At 37.1% G+C, this 17,908-nt stretch overlaps 2 long non-coding RNA genes across 2 annotated transcripts in view; both read left to right on the top strand.

Annotated features, from left to right (window-relative positions):
- Positions 1–17,908, top strand: part of LOC310733427 — a 447,063-nt gene that overhangs the window by 413,362 nt on the left and 15,793 nt on the right. The gene's annotated exons all lie outside the window — the stretch shown is intronic.
- On the top strand, positions 11,225–13,596 carry LOC310733775. The gene is made up of 5 exons (XR_014535879.1): positions 11,225–11,542; positions 11,925–11,972; positions 12,359–12,547; positions 12,949–13,006; positions 13,125–13,596. It is a non-coding gene; the product is annotated as an uncharacterized lncRNA (long non-coding RNA).

The following is a 17,908-nucleotide window of genomic DNA, read 5'->3' as shown; positions in this document are numbered from 1 at the left end:
ATGTTTAATCCATAGCTTTTCTGGAACCTGTTTCAGCACCTGATCTGCTTTCTGTTTAGTTTGTTCTACCTTTTGGGGCCACTGTCCTACCTGCTCTATTTGTGTTCTCACCTGCGCCTGTCTGTTGATCAACACAGTGTGAGCTGTCACACTATCCTCAGGTGTTAACTTTATGTTGAGATATTTCCTTGTGGATTTCTGAATATGTCTCTTTGAGTTCCAGCCAGTAGACTTTATCCAGTGTTTGTTGTTCTGTTTTTCTTTCCACCATCACATACTATTGAGCTAAACACTCAGGAAGTTCAACCCTCACTCCTGTAGGTCCACAGTAGATTTTTGCTCCTAGCTTGCATAGTACATCTCTGCCTAATAGATTTGCTGGAGTGTCAGGAGAATACAATAGTGGTGGTTGTATAGTGATTCCTTCTACTGTTATGTCTTGTGGCTCTGTGAATTGCAAAGTTTGAGTTTTACCCGAGAAGCCTACTGTCTTTACTGCTTTGCATGAGAGGGGGAGCTTGGAGCCTTCTTTTCCAATACTTGTGAATGTTGCTCCTGTATCAATCAAAAACGATGTTTGGAGCTGGTTACCCACATCCACCATTATGGTTGGTTCTTGTGCAGGGTACAGTGAGGTGGGGCACTGTACCAGAACCCCCTCTGGCTTCTCTGGGCATCTTGACATGTTACCTTGTGGTGGCCCTGGAGTGCCGCCTCTAAGGTTCGCTTGAGTTTGGCCTTGTTGATTCTGTCCCGTCCATGGTCCTGCCCAGTTTCCGGGATCCTGCCAGCTTTGATTTTGTTGTTGGTTACCTTGCTGTTGTCTTATTGGATATGGGCAGTTTCTCATCATGTGATTGGGATCTTGGCAGTTCCAGCATCTTCCTCCTCTTGGTGGTTGATAATTTCTTGGTCTTGGTTGAAACATTCCTCCTCTGCCTCAGCCTCTTGCTTGTCCCCACCCTCTGTTTTGTGGTGGATATTGTTGGTTTGTTGGATAGGCCATCTGCTCAGGCATCGGTGAATGTCACAGGTACCTGGGGTTGTATTGCCATCATTGGTTGTCCCACAGGCATTAGTTGTTGATTTCCTTGATCTTGTGTGGTTTGAACAGCTGGAACCTGCTGTACCATGACTGCTGCTTGTTTAGCTGAACTTTTCTTTTTGCGTTTTTCTTGATTTTCTTGTTTGCTCCGTGTTAGTTCTCCGAGCTGTGCTTTGTGTAGCAGTACCACTAAATCTTCTGCCGCCTTTATAGCTGTTTTCTCTATTTTCCTATGCATTTCCACAAAGTGTATGACATTTGCTTCGAAGGTTGTCCAGGTCATTGTATTAAGCCCTACAACTGTTTCAAGTTGCTCTTGTACTTCACTTGGAAGTGCCTTTTTCAACATCATCTTGAACAATGTGATGCTAGCCGTTGACTCATCCCATGCTGATTCCATCTCTTCTCGCCAGGCTTTCTGTAACTTCTGTAAGGATGAATTGAGCTACTCCCTCGTTCTCGTCCTTTTTCAGCTTTTCCACCTTGCTTGGATCTGCTTGAGTTGGTTATGCTGATCAAAGTGCATTCCATATTTCATTTCTTTTCGATTCAATTGACTAGCGATCATACTTTTGCTCTTCTCCCACATAGCCTAATTGTGCATGATCCATTATTTCTATCTTCTTAACTTTTCCCCGAGACTGTGTCAAAATTGCCTTGATATCACCCATGGCCAGCATCTGTCCCATAGTTTGTTCTTCGAAGCGTGTTATCCATTTTTGTGCTCCTTCACATATGCTAGGCAGTCTGCTTATCAGTCCTGTAAGATCCATGAATCACCATGGTGTTATATATTGGTTCTGCTCCTTTTATAACAACTGGCATGTGCAAAGGGTTTTGATGTTTGGGTCTTATCACCTCTTCCTCCATGTCTTTTTCTTCATCATCTTGATTTTTCCTTTCGGTTTGTGACCTTGTTATCATACGTTCTTCTGGGATATCCATCATTGTTTCTCTTGTTGCTTTCCGATTTTTCTTTCTCCCAACCTTTGCACTGTTTCTCGGCTGATTCATTGACAGTTGGAATTCTAGTTTATCAAGATATTGTTGGCACTGGTCCACTGTTTTCATGCTTCTCTGAGTTGCTTTCTGCATCTCTGCCTCGAGCTGGGCATTTTCTTGTTGGTATAGCTTTATTTATATGTTTATTTATTTAACTCAGGCTAATTTATGTGAGGACAAGTGCTTAGGGGAAAGCAGTGACAGGAAGGAATGAAAGAACTGCGGGACTTAAGAAACTCATACATGGAGGGAAAAGGGCTCTCAAAAGGGTCAGAAACCATCCCAGGTTCACAATCAGACTCAATCATAATGACACTGGCAGGAGATGAAGGCCTAGGGAAAAGACTGGCAGGAGAAGTGGGAAAGTAGAATGGAGAAGCAGGTCGAGGGGAGACAGTAGAGGCCGGAGAAGAAGGCGCAGAGTCAGGGGCAGTATCAGTGTCAGAGGAGTCAATGGCCCCAGGAGTAGAACCAACAGGAAGAATCACCACAGGGTCAGTCTGAGTGCCAACATCCATGAAAGAAGGAGAGGTGTGAGAAGATGAGAAAGTATGAGGAGAAACAGTGCCATCAGAAGGATTATCCAAGTAATTGGACAGTTCATCAAGCAGATGGTTTATCTGGGTATGACAATGGGCAGGAAGACGAGCCCTAGAATAAGGGCCTGAGGACTTGTGTCTAGTAGTTTTAACTCGAGCTAGAACACATAAGAAAAGACAAGGAGGTCAATGGATAGCATGGTGGCAACCGAGTAGGGGGGAAGACCAGTTCAGCACACTAGGTACTGAACTAGTACATAACTAGGAATAAGGAAGCATATAAGACAAAGCATGCAGAAGTATAATCAACTATAATCACACTTTAGAAAAAGGCACATAAGGTATTAAAATAAAGGTTTAAGAAAGAATAATCAACAGTAGGTTTAAGTAAAATAAGAGAAGATACTTACGCATGATCAAGAAGAAGAAAACAAGAAAATGTCCAAGAGAAGTAGAATAATCCAAATGATGTTGCTTTAGCAAGTGCCAAGACAAGTATGAGGGGAATAAGACAAGTTTTAAAAAATAAAGCCCCAAATGGGCCCGAAAATAATGGGATATGAAAAAGGGAGCTCACATGGGGGAAATGACGACAGGAAAGGGAGGAACCAGGAAGAAGCGGAAATAATGGGATTTGAGAAATACCATTTGATGAATAAAAATTAGTGGGAAGGGCCTAAAAACCCAGCAGGTTAGAAATAATGGGATTTGGAATAAAAATATGTAAATTAAGGAGGGAGGTGCCTGCAAATAAATAGGAGGCAATCTCAGCAGTCAAGTGTGTTCTTTTGGAGCAGTTGCAGTTGGAGTATCTTCAAGACCGGTCTGAAGGCTTCTATTTTAGGATTTTAGTTGTTACTTTCATTTTTGGGTGAGTTCTGATTTTGGAAACTACCTAAGAGTTCTGGGTGGAAATCACCTTAGGTGATTTACACCATTAGGGTTTCTTGGGACTTTCCTTTTGAAGCGCTTGCAAGCATCTATCTTTCTGAAAAGGATTATTCTTGGATTGTTCTTGTTGTTTGATTGACCTTCTCTGCAGAGAAAAGAAATAAATCTTTTTTTGCTGTCCTTCTCATCCAAACCTCTGGGCCTTTTTATTGGGAGTTCTAACCGAGTTTTGTGGGAAGTTGTAACTAAGAAAAGGAAACTTGGAGCACTCCTGAGGTGTTTGGTCTCAGAGGGGATTCTGAGTTCCGACAGGTTCTGGTCGTATTCAGGTGGTTCTAGTTCTTCTCGCTCTCTCTCCCATCCTTTAGGTGAGATATCTAGATTATAATCATGTTCATAGTCATACCTCCAGTCACTGCTGCTTTCTTCATCATCTCCCTCCTCCTCATCAGGATTCTTAAATAGCACTCTGTTTGTTTGTCCTGTTCTTCCCTTGTTCCTCTTGTTGTCTAAAGCCGGGAGTTCCATCCTCCCTTTCAGCATTTTTCCCCCTTATGTTCAAACTATTCTATGATGTCTAATTTTTTTGTCTTTTCCTTCTTTTCTTTCTTCATTTCTCCCCAACATTCTAATATGGTCCTCATTATATCACACTTTTCTTTATTAAATGTTCCCTCTTCTGGCCATTGCGACTCCCCAGTTGTCTGGTCTTTCCATTTTTTCATGTATTTTCTGATCTCTTTTTCAGCTCCTTTGTGTCTTAAAATGATCACATCCACAGGCGTAATTGTGGATTCATCCACACTCATGATGCACCCCTGTCTCACTCTGCTTGTTTCTCTAGGCCCTGGGTTTTTATTTTTGTCAGACCACTTAAGATGGCCGTTTATTCGTCCCACTGTTACACAAGGTCGTTTTGGATTCTTACGGCTCTGTCCAATTAATGAGTTAATTTTATCGACCAAAATTGAGATAGCTGCACCTCTTTCCCACAACACCTCTCTAGGTTCCACTATTAGCATTAATTAGATTGTTCAGGTACTTCTGCATTTAATTCTATCAATGGTTCTTCGTCTTCACTATTTGGGTCTGCTATGAAATCAAATAGGTGTTTGACTGCTTTATTAGGTTTAGGGGCTTAGACTAGGGTGCGAAATACTGAGGTTTAACAGTTGAGGTTTCCAGATGATTTTTATTTTTTCATACCAGTCTTCCCCTGGAAATACCTGTTGTAACACTTCAATGCCATGAAAATATGTAATAGCCCACAATTTATCTTGTATTTGCTTCTCTGACTGTCTCCTCTCTACACCGTTTCTATCTTTATATGTTCTCTCGTCCCAGAAATGAAGTCTACGTCCGTTCGTTTCTATCTCTATGTCTATCAAATCCATACATTATTTGTTATATTCCCTCTATTTCTTCCCACTACTTAATCGTGCTGTGTGTGTGTGTGTGTCTGTGTGTGTGAGTGAACAAGTGAGTGATGTCAGTATGTGTGTGTGTGTGTGTGTGTGTGTGTGTGTGTGTGTGTGTGTGTCTCGTATGCTCCGTGCGCCTATGCATATGCGCGCCCCCCTCACTACTCTCACCACAAATCACAATATCATCCGCAAACATCATAGTCCAGGAAGTCTTCTGTCTGACCTCGTTCGTCAACCTGTCCATCACCACTGCAAACAGGAAAGGGCTCATGGCCGATCCTTGATGCAATCCAACCTTTCACCTTGAACCAGTCTGTCTGTCCTATTGCACACTTCACTGCTGTCACACTGTCCTCATACATGTCCTGCACCACCCTCACATACTTCTCTGACACACCTGACTTCCTCATACAATACCACAACTCCTCTCTTGGCACCCTGTCATATGCTTTCTCTAAATCCACAAATACACAATGCAATTCCTTCTGTCCTTCTCTATACTTCTCTATCAACATTCTCAAAGCAAATAAGGCATCTGTGGTGCTCTTCCTCGGCATGAAACCATACTGTTGCTCACAGATGGTCACCTCTTCTCTCAGCCTGGCTTCCACTACTCTTTCCCATAACTTCATGGTGTGACTGATCAACTTAATTCCCCTGTAGTTACTGCAGGTCTGTACATCTCCCTTATGCTTAAAGATCGGTACCAGCACACTCCTTCTCCATTCCTCAGGCATCCTCTCACCTTCCAGAATCTTGTTAAACAATCTGATTAAAAACTCCACTGCCATCTCTCCTAAACATCTCCATGCTTCTACCGTTATGTCATCTGGTCCAACCAACTTTCCACTCTTCATCCTCTTAATCGCTGCTCTCACTTCCTCCTTACTAATCCTATCCACTTCCTGCTTTACTAACTCCACATCATCCAACCTTCTCTCTCCCATTATCCTCATTCATCAGCTGCTCAAAATACTCCCTCCACCTTCTTAACACACTTTCCTCACTAGTCAACACATATCCATCTCCATTCTTTATTGCTCTAACTTGCAACACATCCTTCCCAGCTCGGTCCCTCTGCCTGGCCAATCGGTACAAATCCTTTTCTCCCTTAGTGTTCAACCTCTCATACAGCTCCTCGTATGCCTTTTCCTTGGCTTTCGCCACATCCCTCTTCACCTGCTGCCGCATCTCCTTGTACTCCTGCCTACTTTGCTCATCACCCTGTCGATCCCACTTCTGTTTTGTTAACCTCTTTCCCCTTATGCTCACCTGCACTTCCTCATTCCACCACCACGTCTCTTTGTCTTCCTTTCTATTTCCAGATGTCACACCAAGTACTTTTCTAGCTGCCTCCCTCATCACTCCTGCAGTCATTTCCCAATCATTCAGCAACTCTTCACCACCACCGAGCCCGTCTGACCTCTTCCCTGAACCTCACACTACAGTCTTGCTCCTTCAGTTTCAACTATCTTATTCTTTTGTCAGTCCTCACTCTCCTCCCCTTCTTCTTCACCTCCAAAACCATCCTACAGACCACCATCCGATGCTGTCTAGCGACACCGTCCCCTGCCAACACTTTACAGTCTCCAATCTCCTTAAGGTTGCATCTCCTACATAGAACATAATCCACTTGTGTGCACCTTCCTCCACTCTTATACGTCACCCTATGATCCTCCTTCTTCTTAAAATAAGTATTCACCACTGCCATTTCGATCCTTTTAGCAAAATCTACCACCATCTGCCCTTCCACATTCCTCTCCTTAAAGCCATACCTACCCATAACCTCCTCATCACCTCTGTTCCCTTCACCTACATGCCCATTAAAGTCTGCCCCAATCACCAATCATTCATTCCTAGGTACACCATCTACCACTTCATCTAATTCACTCCAGAATTTCTCCTTCTCCTCTATCTCACAGCCAACTTGTGGAGCATAGGCACTGATGACATTTATCATCATCCCTTCAACTTCCAGCTTCACGTTCATCACCCTATTAGAAACTCTCTTCACCTCCACTAAACTCTTACTGTACTCTTCCTTCAGAATCACCCCTACACCATTTCTCTTTCCATCCACACCATAACAGAACAGTTTTAACCCACCTCCAATGTTCCTGGCCTTACTCCCTTTCCACTTGGTCTCCTGAACACACAACATATTTACCTTTCTCCTCTCCATCATATCAGCTACCTTTTTTCCTTTACCAGTCATAGTGCCAACATTTAAAGTACCAACCCTAACCTCTACTCTCCTAGACTTCTCCTTTCCCTGCCGTCTTTGTAGACGTCTTCCTCCTCTCCGTCTCCTCCTTCGGCCAACAGTAGCCCAATTTCCACCGGTACCCTGTTGGCCAACGATACCTGTGGCGGTCATTGTTAACCCGGGCCTCGACCGATCCGGTATGAATTTCTTAAACGTGACCCGAATATTTGATTTGGCACATGTTTTACGCTGGATGCCCTTCCTAACGCAACCCTCCCCATTATATCGGGGAGTTTTTCCTTGCCACAGTCGCCAGTCGCCACCGGCTTGCTCATCAGGGACAAACTTACTCATAAAGAACATATGCATTTTTAATCACCGCATTATCTGTGTAAAGCTGCTTTGAGACAATGTTCATTGTTAAAAGCGCTATACAAATAAAAATGAATTGAATTGAATTGAATTATCCGGGCTTGGGACCGGTGCTAAGAGTGCACTGGCTTGTGCCTCCCTAATGGCTGGGTTCCATAGAATTATTCTTATGAATATAAAAATTCATAATTTCATAAAATTACCATGTTTTTATTAAAAAAAAGTGATATTTTTTAGTAAAGCTTGATGTGTCATGCCATTTCTCATTAAAAAAATGCAAATGCAACTGGGTCACCAGTAAGTGCCTCCTGTAACCATCCTGTATATTGTAAATATACGATGGTTAGAAGAACCACCTTCCTTTCTTTTTACCAGGCTTAGACTTGCGGAATCTCTTTTTTTAGCTCCCAAGAAGCTCATTCGTTACAGCACACACATGGCATTGCCAGACATATGTTCTTAATACACTGTTTAAAAAAAAAAAGGGTTTTTTTTACAGTTAAATGTCTGTATTTTTTAATAGACATTTACCTTTTTTTCAATTTACAACAAAAGGCCTGTTGTTTTACATATATTTTCTCTATTTTAACGTTCCTTCATTAAATTTTTATCAAAAATGTATTGTATTTTGATATTATAGAAATTTTCTGTTTTTTAAAAGATATTAGCTGTATTTTCACAGAGTAATTTGTATTTTTACATAGAATGATATCTAATATTTGCAGATTATTCTTGTAATCATTGTGTTTTTATTACCATTCTTCTTCTTCTTCTTCTTCTTCTTCTTTCGGCTGCTCCCATTAGGGGTCGCCACAGCGGATCATCCGTCTCCATACCACCCTGTCCTCTATATCTGCCTCTTTTACACCAACTACCTGCATGTCATCCCTCACCACATCCATGAACCTCCTCCTTGGCCTTCCTCTTTTCCTCCTACCTGGTGGCTCCATCTTCAGCATTTTTCTACCAATATAATTCCTGTCCCTTCTCTGCACATGTCCAAACCATCTCAATCTCGCCTCCCTCACCTTGTCACCAAAACGTCCTACATGCGCTGTCCCTCTAATAAACTCATTTCTAATCTTGTCCATCCTCGTCACTCCCAACGAAAACCTTAACATCTTCAGCTCTGCTACCTCCAGCTCCACCTCCTGTCTTTTACTCAATGCCACTGTCTCTAATCCATACAACATCGCAGGTCTCACCACAGTCCTATAAACTTTCCCTTTCATTCTTGCAGATACTCTTTTATCACAAATCACTCCTGTCACTCTTCTCCACCCACTCCACCCTGCCTGCACTCTTTTCTTTACTTCCCTAACACACTCTCCATTACTTTGCACTGTTGACCCCAGGTACCTGAACTCCTCCACCTTCTCCACCTCTTCTCCCTGCAACCGCATCACTCCACTGCCCTCCCTCTCATTCACACACATGTACTCTGTCTTACACCTACTGACTTTCATTCCCCTTCTCTCCAGCGCATATCTCCACCTCTCCAGGCTCTTCTCAACCTGCTCTCTACTCTCACCACAAATCACAATATCATCTGCAAACATCATAGTCCAGGGAGACTCCTGTCTGACCTCGTCCGTCAACCTGTCCATTACCACTGCAAACAGGAAAGGGCTCAGGGCCGATCCTTGATGCAGTCCAACCTTCACCCTGAACCAGTCTGTCGTACCTACTGCACACTTTACTGCCGTCACACTGTCCTCATACATGTCCTGCACCACCCTCACATACTTCTCTGACACACCTGACTTCCTCATACAATACCACAACTCCTCTCTCGGCACCCTGTCGTACGCTTTCTCTAAATCCACAAATACACAATGCAGCTCCTTCTGTCCTTCTCTATACTTCTCCATCAACATCCTCAAAGCAAATAAGGCATCTGTGGTGCTCTTCCTCGGCATGAAACCATACTGTTGCTCACAGATGGTCACCTCTTCTCTCAGCCTGGCTTCCACTACTCTTTCCCATAACTTCATGGTGTGACTGATCAACTTAATTCCCCTGTAGTTACTGCAGGTCTGCACATCTCCCTTATGCTTAAAGATCGGTACCAGCACACTCCTTCTCCATTCCTCAGGCATCCTCTCCCCTTCCAGAATCCTGTTAAACAATCTGGTTAAAAACTCCACTGCCATCTCTCCTAAACATCTCCACGCTTCTACCGGTATGTCATCTGGTCCAACCGACTTTCCATTCTTCATCCTCTTAATTGCTGCTCTCACTTCCTCCTTACTAATCCTATCTACTTCCTGCTTCACCAACTCCACATCCTCCAACCTTCTCTCTCTCTGATTTTCCTCATTCATCAGCTGCTCAAAATACTCCCTCCATCTTCTCAACACACTCTCCTCACTAGTCAACACAGTTCCCTCTCCATCCTTTATTGCTCTAACTTGCAGTACATCCTTCCCAGCTCGGTCCCTCTGCTTGGCCAATCGGTATAAATCCTTTTCTCCTTCCTTAGTGTCCAACCTCTTATACAGCTCCTCATATGCCTTTTCCTTGGCTTTCGCCACATCCCTTTTAACCTGCTGCCGCATCTCCTTGTACTCCTGCCTACTTTTCTCATCACTCTGTCGATCCCACTTCTGTTTTGCCAACCTCTTTCCCCTAATGCTCTCCTGCACTTCCTCATTCCACCACCACGTCTCCTTGTCTTGCTTTCTATTTCCAGATGTCACACCAAGTACTTTTCTAGCTGCCTCCCTCATCACTCCTGCAGTAGTTGCCCAATCATCCGGCACCTCTTCACCACCACCAAGCCCCTGTCTGACCTCTTCCCTGAACTGCACACTACAGTCTTCCTCCTTCAGTTTCCACCATCTTATTCTTCTTTCAAACCTTACTTTTCTCCTCTTCTTCTTCGCCTCCAAAACCATCCTACAGACCACCATCCGATGCTGTCTAGCTACACTGTCCTCCACCAACACCTTACAGTCTCCAATCTCCTTCAGGTTGCATCTCCTACACAGAAGATAATCCACCTGTGTGCACCTTCTTCCACTCTTATACGTCACCCTGTGATCCTCCTTCTTCTTAAAATACGTGTTCACCACTGCCATTTCCATCCTTTTAGCAAAATCTACCACCATCTGCCCTTCCACATTCCTCTCCTTAAAACCATACCTACCCATCACCTCCTCATCACCTCTGTTCCCTTCACCTACATGCCCATTAAAGTCTGCCCCAATCACCAATCGTTCTTTCCTAGGTACACCATCTACCACTTCATCTAATTCACTCCAGAATCTTTCCTTCTCCTCCATCTCACAGCCAACTTGTGGAGCATAGGCACTGATGACATTTATCATCATCCTTTCAACTTCCACCTTCACGATCATCACCCTATCAGAAACTCTCTTCACCTCCACTACACTCTTACTGTACGCTTCCTTCAGAATCACCCCTACACCATTTCTCTTCCCATCCACACCATGATAAAACAGTTTAAACCCACCTCCAATGTTCCTGGCCTTACTCCCTTTCCACTTGGTTTTGTTTTTTATTACCATTGAAGACAGTTAATCATATGAAGGTTAAAGCGAAGTTATTGTCAAATAATAGTATTTTTACATACAGTAAAATTATGCATTGTTAAGGCATTGTCCAGTATAAAATTTTAAACAGTAAAGAACTCAAAACAATTAGCTTCTTTAAAAAAAAAAAATCATCAGATAAATAAAAAAAATTATAAAATAAAATAAAAAGCAACCTGCACCTAATCAATAGTGTCAACCAACAAAACACTTTTTGGATTCCTTGCACGGGTTCTCCTAGTCTCCTACACCACCGCTGCGCATATTATCCTGCTAGTAGGTTCACAAACCACCATAAAAGAAAAATAAGAAGGATTCAGGTTAGGCTCCGCGCGTGCGCATACTGACACAAATTCAAAATTGCCGCCGAGTTAGCTCCGCCCACAACGGTTTGAATTAGTTTTAGGCAGTTCCTCTGGGAAATGATTAAGACAATAACGCGCTTTTTCACTAAACATCGCAAACTACAAGAATCTAAGGAAACTACAGAAGACATCAAGCTGATTAAGGTACGTGTTTCAAACATGTGAAGCACATTTTATAGACTGCGCATTTCTGTTGTTAAATGTAGTTTTGAAGTTAAAACGTGCAGTATTTTGTAAAGTGACATAACAACAGCTAAAGGACAAAACACTGAATTAAAGTAAATCCTGGCTGGATAAGTAAACTCATTACATATTGAATTGCTTGGATTGTGAAAATGTGCTAGAAGCTTAGACCGGTCTAGAAGGTAACAACCCTGTGTAATACAGTGAAGCAGCTAAGTCAAAGTAAGTTATATAAATGTATGTAAACCATTCCAGCTTAGCTTTTGGATCATTGTCCCAGTGGAACATGTGTATGTAATGTGTGACTGCAATACAAAGTCATAAATATTGTTCTTGGTTTAAGGTCGTGTGGAAAAACTGTGGAGCTCTACAGCAGAAAAGCATGTCAAAGGTGTGTAGCACAAATCAACTTGTTATCATTAATTGTAGTAGTAGTAGTAGTATAATTTTTATGCATATGTGATGAGGGTGAGGGCTTAGAGTAGGGCTGGGGATTGTTTTCAATACTACTTAGGCACTGACCCAATTGCTTTGAAAATTTCTAACATTTTGGAATCGGTATTGAAGTCAAGGTAAAATAACTAATTACATTCAATTTACATTACTTTTGTGGGTTAACTGGGACCATGAATACATGTAATATGGGTCTAGAATAAAAAAAAAAGTATATTGTATTTTTTTATTTTAAAAAAACAAACATTTTATCAATTAAACACTGCAGTAAACAATTGTATTCATTTAATGACTGAGTCATGTTGGTTGTGCTTTCTCCCACAGAGCAACCTCCTGTACTAGTCTGCTTTCCAAAGAGGCCACTCAACTAAGACTGTCCTGCTCTGTAACTCCAGCAGCTTTTAAGTCATCTGTGCTCGTTTTGCTGGATTTGTTTGCAGTTTTTGGAACAGTTATCCACCTGAATGTCCGTGTCTTTGGAACCTCACTCCAGTTGTCCATGTCTTACCTCAGGTATGTCCTTCAGGTTGTCAGGGATTGAATTGTAGATCATCTATATTACCATTTATAACCATTCAGACCTTTTTATAAACCATTTAGGTTCATAAAGGTAGTTATTATATATAATTTTAGACATGTTTTGACTTGTGGACCATATAGAAACGTTGTTAATGTCAAATATCTTAGTCAGGACAATACTAAATATAAAATAACATGCATATTATATGATCCCTCTTTTGTTAAAATTATACATTTTTGCAGGATCTGCTCGGGATTCCAAACATTTGTGAGTCATGACAATGGGGTCTGTCATTTAGAAACATAAACATTTCTCTCTCTCTCTCTCTCTCTCTCTCTCTCTCTCTCTCTCTCTCTCTCTCTCTCTCTCTCTCTCTCTCTCTCATTCATTTCAGCTGGATTGCTCGACAGTTGCTGCTCTCATCTTTGCCTCCTGGACAGAAATATCTTGCTGTATGTTGAATGATCATCAACTTAACCCTGCCAACACAGAACTGCTAATGTTTCCAGCTGACCTAACTTTGGTGTTATTATTGATGCATATATAAATTGCACTGGCCCAATCTAGCAGATTTGCCCTGTACAACATTATGAAGATCAGACTCTTTCTTTTGGGCCATGCTACAGAACTCCCTGTCCAAGCTCTTGTTCTCTCCAAACTGGACTGTTGTATTGCTCTCTTAGCAGACTTTCCAGCATCTACTACCAAGCCTCTGCAGCTAATCCAGTCTATGGCACTGAGACTGATCTTCAACAAGCTAAAGAGTGCAGGTCACTATTTTATTTTTTATATAAACTGCTGTGTCTACTGTGTTAGACTAACTTGGATTTGGTATGTTGCTTTAGATAAAATGTCATTTTAAATGTATAAAGGTGTACAGCAATTGCCATTTAATGTAGATATTTTTGCATGCTCTTATTTTCTATAATCCGATTGTTCATTTAACTTGACATACAGTGCTTCTGTTCAATTATTAATACTGTGAATGTACAGGTTTCTTTTATAAGTACAGAATATACAGTAGAGCTCATTGCTCTACTGCAAAAAAAAGTTAAACTGTAATATGTCTGGAAAATGAACTATTAAGATGTATCTACAGACATTTGTCTGTGTATTATGATTCGAGTATTTTTATACAACATTTTCTGATTATTGTAATTAATGATATCTGTATTTACACAGTAAATGCATTTTAATTTACAGAGATTAAATATATGAATCGTTTTCAAATATGTGCTTTTTGGATTTATTTTATCATTATTGTATATGAGGAAGACTACTTTTACAGTAAATTAATGTAAATGGACAGATCAGTTTTATTAAATAACTAATTAAAACCTTACATTTATGGTGATTAACCTGACAGTTGGTTGTTTTTCTATGTTATTTGACAGAATTTATCTGTTTTTATAAAGTTAAAAAAATATTTATCAACAGTAATATCCTGTAATTTAAGTACTTTTGACCATAAAGTCTATTATTTCTGTAATTTAACAGATTATCTCTGGAAGCCCTGCTGCCAGTCTTTTTACCTTTTTTTTTTTTTTTTTTTTTTTTTTTTTCAGTGTATATATTTAATGATTTATGACTTGTTATAAAATTTGTCAAATTTTATTTATAGTTTTTCATGAAATTGTGATTATGAAAACTTATATTTTTATTTAACTTTTAATAATTTTTTTTTTATTATTTTAGTCACCATTGTCGTTTTTCATTTATTGCACCTTTTAACAATTTTCATTAAATTATGCTAATATACATATTAATTTATTTTGTATAGGTATATTTTTCTCAACTTGGTTGTCACTTTTTTTTTCCGCTTATCGTACTTTTTAACTGCTTCATTAATTTAATCTTATGAATAAGAAAATATTTTTTTTAACAATAACCAACACATTTTTATAAACAGTTTTTCGTACACATTAAAACTTTTTAATGACTTTATATAAAATTCTGTTTTTGCATATAAAAATTCATATTTTAACAATACATTTTTATGAAAAAAAAAATTATCATGATTTGCCATGTCACCTTTTTTCATTACTTATTGGACTTTTAAACGTTTTTTTTTTTAAGAAATTATATTTATGAACATATAGTTATGAAAATATACATTTTTAATATTTTTTGCTAACACATGGTTTGCCATGTAACCTCTATTTTGTTTTTTGTTCACGCATTGCACGATTTAAAGTTTTTTTTATTATATATTAATTTAAGCTTATAAATAGGAATAATTTTATTTTTAAAATAACTCATTTGTATGAAAAAGTAAATTTATTTATCAAAACATGATTACATCACCTTTTTGTACAATTATTGCACGTTTTTTCATGAAACTAAGTTTATAATTAATAAAATTTATATTTATCATATTTTTATGAAAAAAGGCAGAGTTTTTGTCAAAACATGATTTGTCATGTCTCTTTCCTTTTTTGTTTTTTAATATTGCATCTTGTAGCGGGTTAATATGAAATCATGTTTATGAATATAAAAATTTATATTTTCATAAAACCTAATATAAAAAATTATTAAGTAATATTTATGACACATGGCATATTTATTGTCAAAACAATTTGTCATTTGACCTTTTCAATCACTTATATATAAATTCATATTTTCATAATATCAAATCATATTTGTTTATGAAATAAAAATTTTTTGTCAACTTGATTTGTCATCACTCGTTTTTGATTTGCGTTCACTTACAGCACTTTTTTTTTAACGATTTTAATAAAAATATGTTTCTGGATATGTAAATTCATATTTTAACAATGTTTTACATTTTTATTAACATAAATCATATTATTGTCAAAAAAGATTTGTCATGTCACCTTTCTCGTTTTTTTGTTCATGTATTGCACGTTTTAATGTTTTCAAATTAAATTAAGCTCATAGATAGAAAACAAGTTATTTTAAAATAACCATCATATTTGTATCAATAAAACCATTTTTTTTGTCAAAATATGATTTAAGACATCATTGTACACTTATTGCACTTTTTAATGATTTTTCATGAAACTAAGCTTATGAATTACAAAAATAATATTTTCATAATCCTTTCACATTTTTATGAAAAAAGGAGTTTTTGTCAAAACATGATTTGTCATGTCACTTTTTCGTTCAGATAAGAAATTGTGTTTTTAATGAAAATATAACATTTTAAATATAAATCATATTTTTATGGAAAAAGGCATATTTTTGGTCAAAACTAATTTTGTCAAGTCATCTTTTTTATATCTTTTTAATAGTTTTTCATAAAATTATGCTTATAAATATGTAAATTAATATTTTCTAAATATTTGTTTTGTATTATTAAAGTCCTTTTTCTGTCAGAACATTAACTTTTTCTTTTTTTTTTTTTTTTTTTAATATTGCACTTTGTAGCGGTTTAATATAAAATCATGATTATGAATGTAAAAATTCATATTTTCATAAAACCTATCATATTTTTAAGAAAAAAGTAATATTATGACACAACAATTTGTCATGCCACTTTTTCTTATTTTGTTTAGGTTTTGCACATTGTAAAAATCCGTATTGTATAAAAAAAAGCATATTTTTTGTCAAAACAATTTGTCATAACCTTTTCGATCACTTTTTTTTTTTTTTTTTACAGTTTTTCATTAAATGATGACTATCAATATGAAAAATTATTTTTTTAATTATCATATTTTTTAAAATAAAATACTTCTTTGTCAAAACATTATTCGTCGTGTCACAATTTATTTTTTTGTTTACTTACAGCACTTTTTTTTTTACAATCTTTATGAAAATATGATTCTGGATATGTAAATTCATATTTTAACAATGTTTAAAATTTTTATGAAAATAATCATATTATCATGATTTGTCATGTCAGCTTTCTAGTTTTTGTTCATGTATTGCACATTTTAACGTTTTTTAAAATTAAGTTAAGTTTATAAATAGGAAACACGTTTTTTTTATTATCATATTTGTATCAATAAAGGCTTTTTTTTTGTCAAAACATGATTTGTCACATTTTCGTACAGATATTGCACCTTTTAATGTTTTTTCTTGAAACTAATTTTCATAATACCTATAAATTCTTTTTTCTATAAAATACATTTTTTTTTTGTCAAAACATGATTTGTCATGTCACGTTTTTTTATTTTTGTTCACTTACAGCACTTTGTTTAAAACAATTTTTATGAAAATATGTTTTTGGATATGTAAATGTATATTTTAACGATGTTTTAAATTTTTATGAAAAAAAAAATCATATTATTGTCAAAACATGATTTGTACTTTCAGCTTTCTTGTTTTTTTGTTCATGTATTGCACGTTTTATCGTTTTTAAAAATAAATTTATTTTGAAAAGCTTATAAATAGGAAACAAATTATTTTAAAATTTCTTTCTTTCGGCTTCTCCCATTAGGGGTCGCCACAGCGGATCATTCGCATGTTTGATTTGGCACGTTTTTACGAGCTTGGGACCGGCACAAAGGCTTGTGCATAAAATTATGTTTATGAATATGTAAATTAATAGTTTCAAAATATCTGTTTTTATTATTAAAGTCCTTTTTTTCATCAGAACATGATTTGTCATGTCACTTTTTCTTATTTAGTTTTTTTAATATGTTACTTTGTAGCGGTAATATATGAAAACGTTTATGAATATAAAAATTAAGAAAAAAAAATGACAACATGACTTGTCGTCACTTTTTCGAATTTTGTTCAGGTATTGCATGTTGTAAGGGTTTTCATTTAAATTAAACTCAAGAATAGGAAAAATTTTATTTTAATAAAAACTCAAAAACAATGAAAAAAGCATATTTATTGTCAAAACAATGTCATATAACCTTTTCAATCACTTTTTTAATTTTTTTAAAGGTTTTTCATGAAATTATGATTATTAATATAAAAATTCATATTTTCATAATACCTATCATATTTTCTTATAAAATAATTATTTTCTTTTTTTGTCAAAACTTTTGTCACATTTAGATTTTTGTTCACTTACAGCACTTTTTAACAATTTTAATCAAAATATGTTTCTGGATATGTACATTCATATTTTAACAAAAGTTTTAAATTTTTATGAACAAAAATCATATTATTGTCAAAACATGATTTGTCATGTACCCTTTCTCAGTTTTTTGTTCATGTATTGCACGTTTTATTGTTTTTTAAATAAATTAAGCTTATAGATAGGAAACAAAGTCTTTTAAAATAACTATCATATTTGAATCAATAAAACCATTTAAAAAAAAAACATGATTTAAGACACATTATCGTACACTTATTGCACTTTTAAATGGTTTTCATTAAACTAAGCTTATGAATAAGAAAATTTATATTTTCATATCATATTTTTATGAAAAAAGGGAGTT

This window comes from Silurus aristotelis, assembly GCF_946808225.1.
Source record: "Silurus aristotelis genome assembly, chromosome: 11".
In the NCBI taxonomy this organism is placed as follows: Eukaryota; Metazoa; Chordata; class Actinopteri; order Siluriformes; family Siluridae; genus Silurus; species Silurus aristotelis.
The sequence above is the reverse complement of the archived record's forward strand: the minus strand, read 5'-3'. Positions and strand labels throughout refer to the sequence as shown.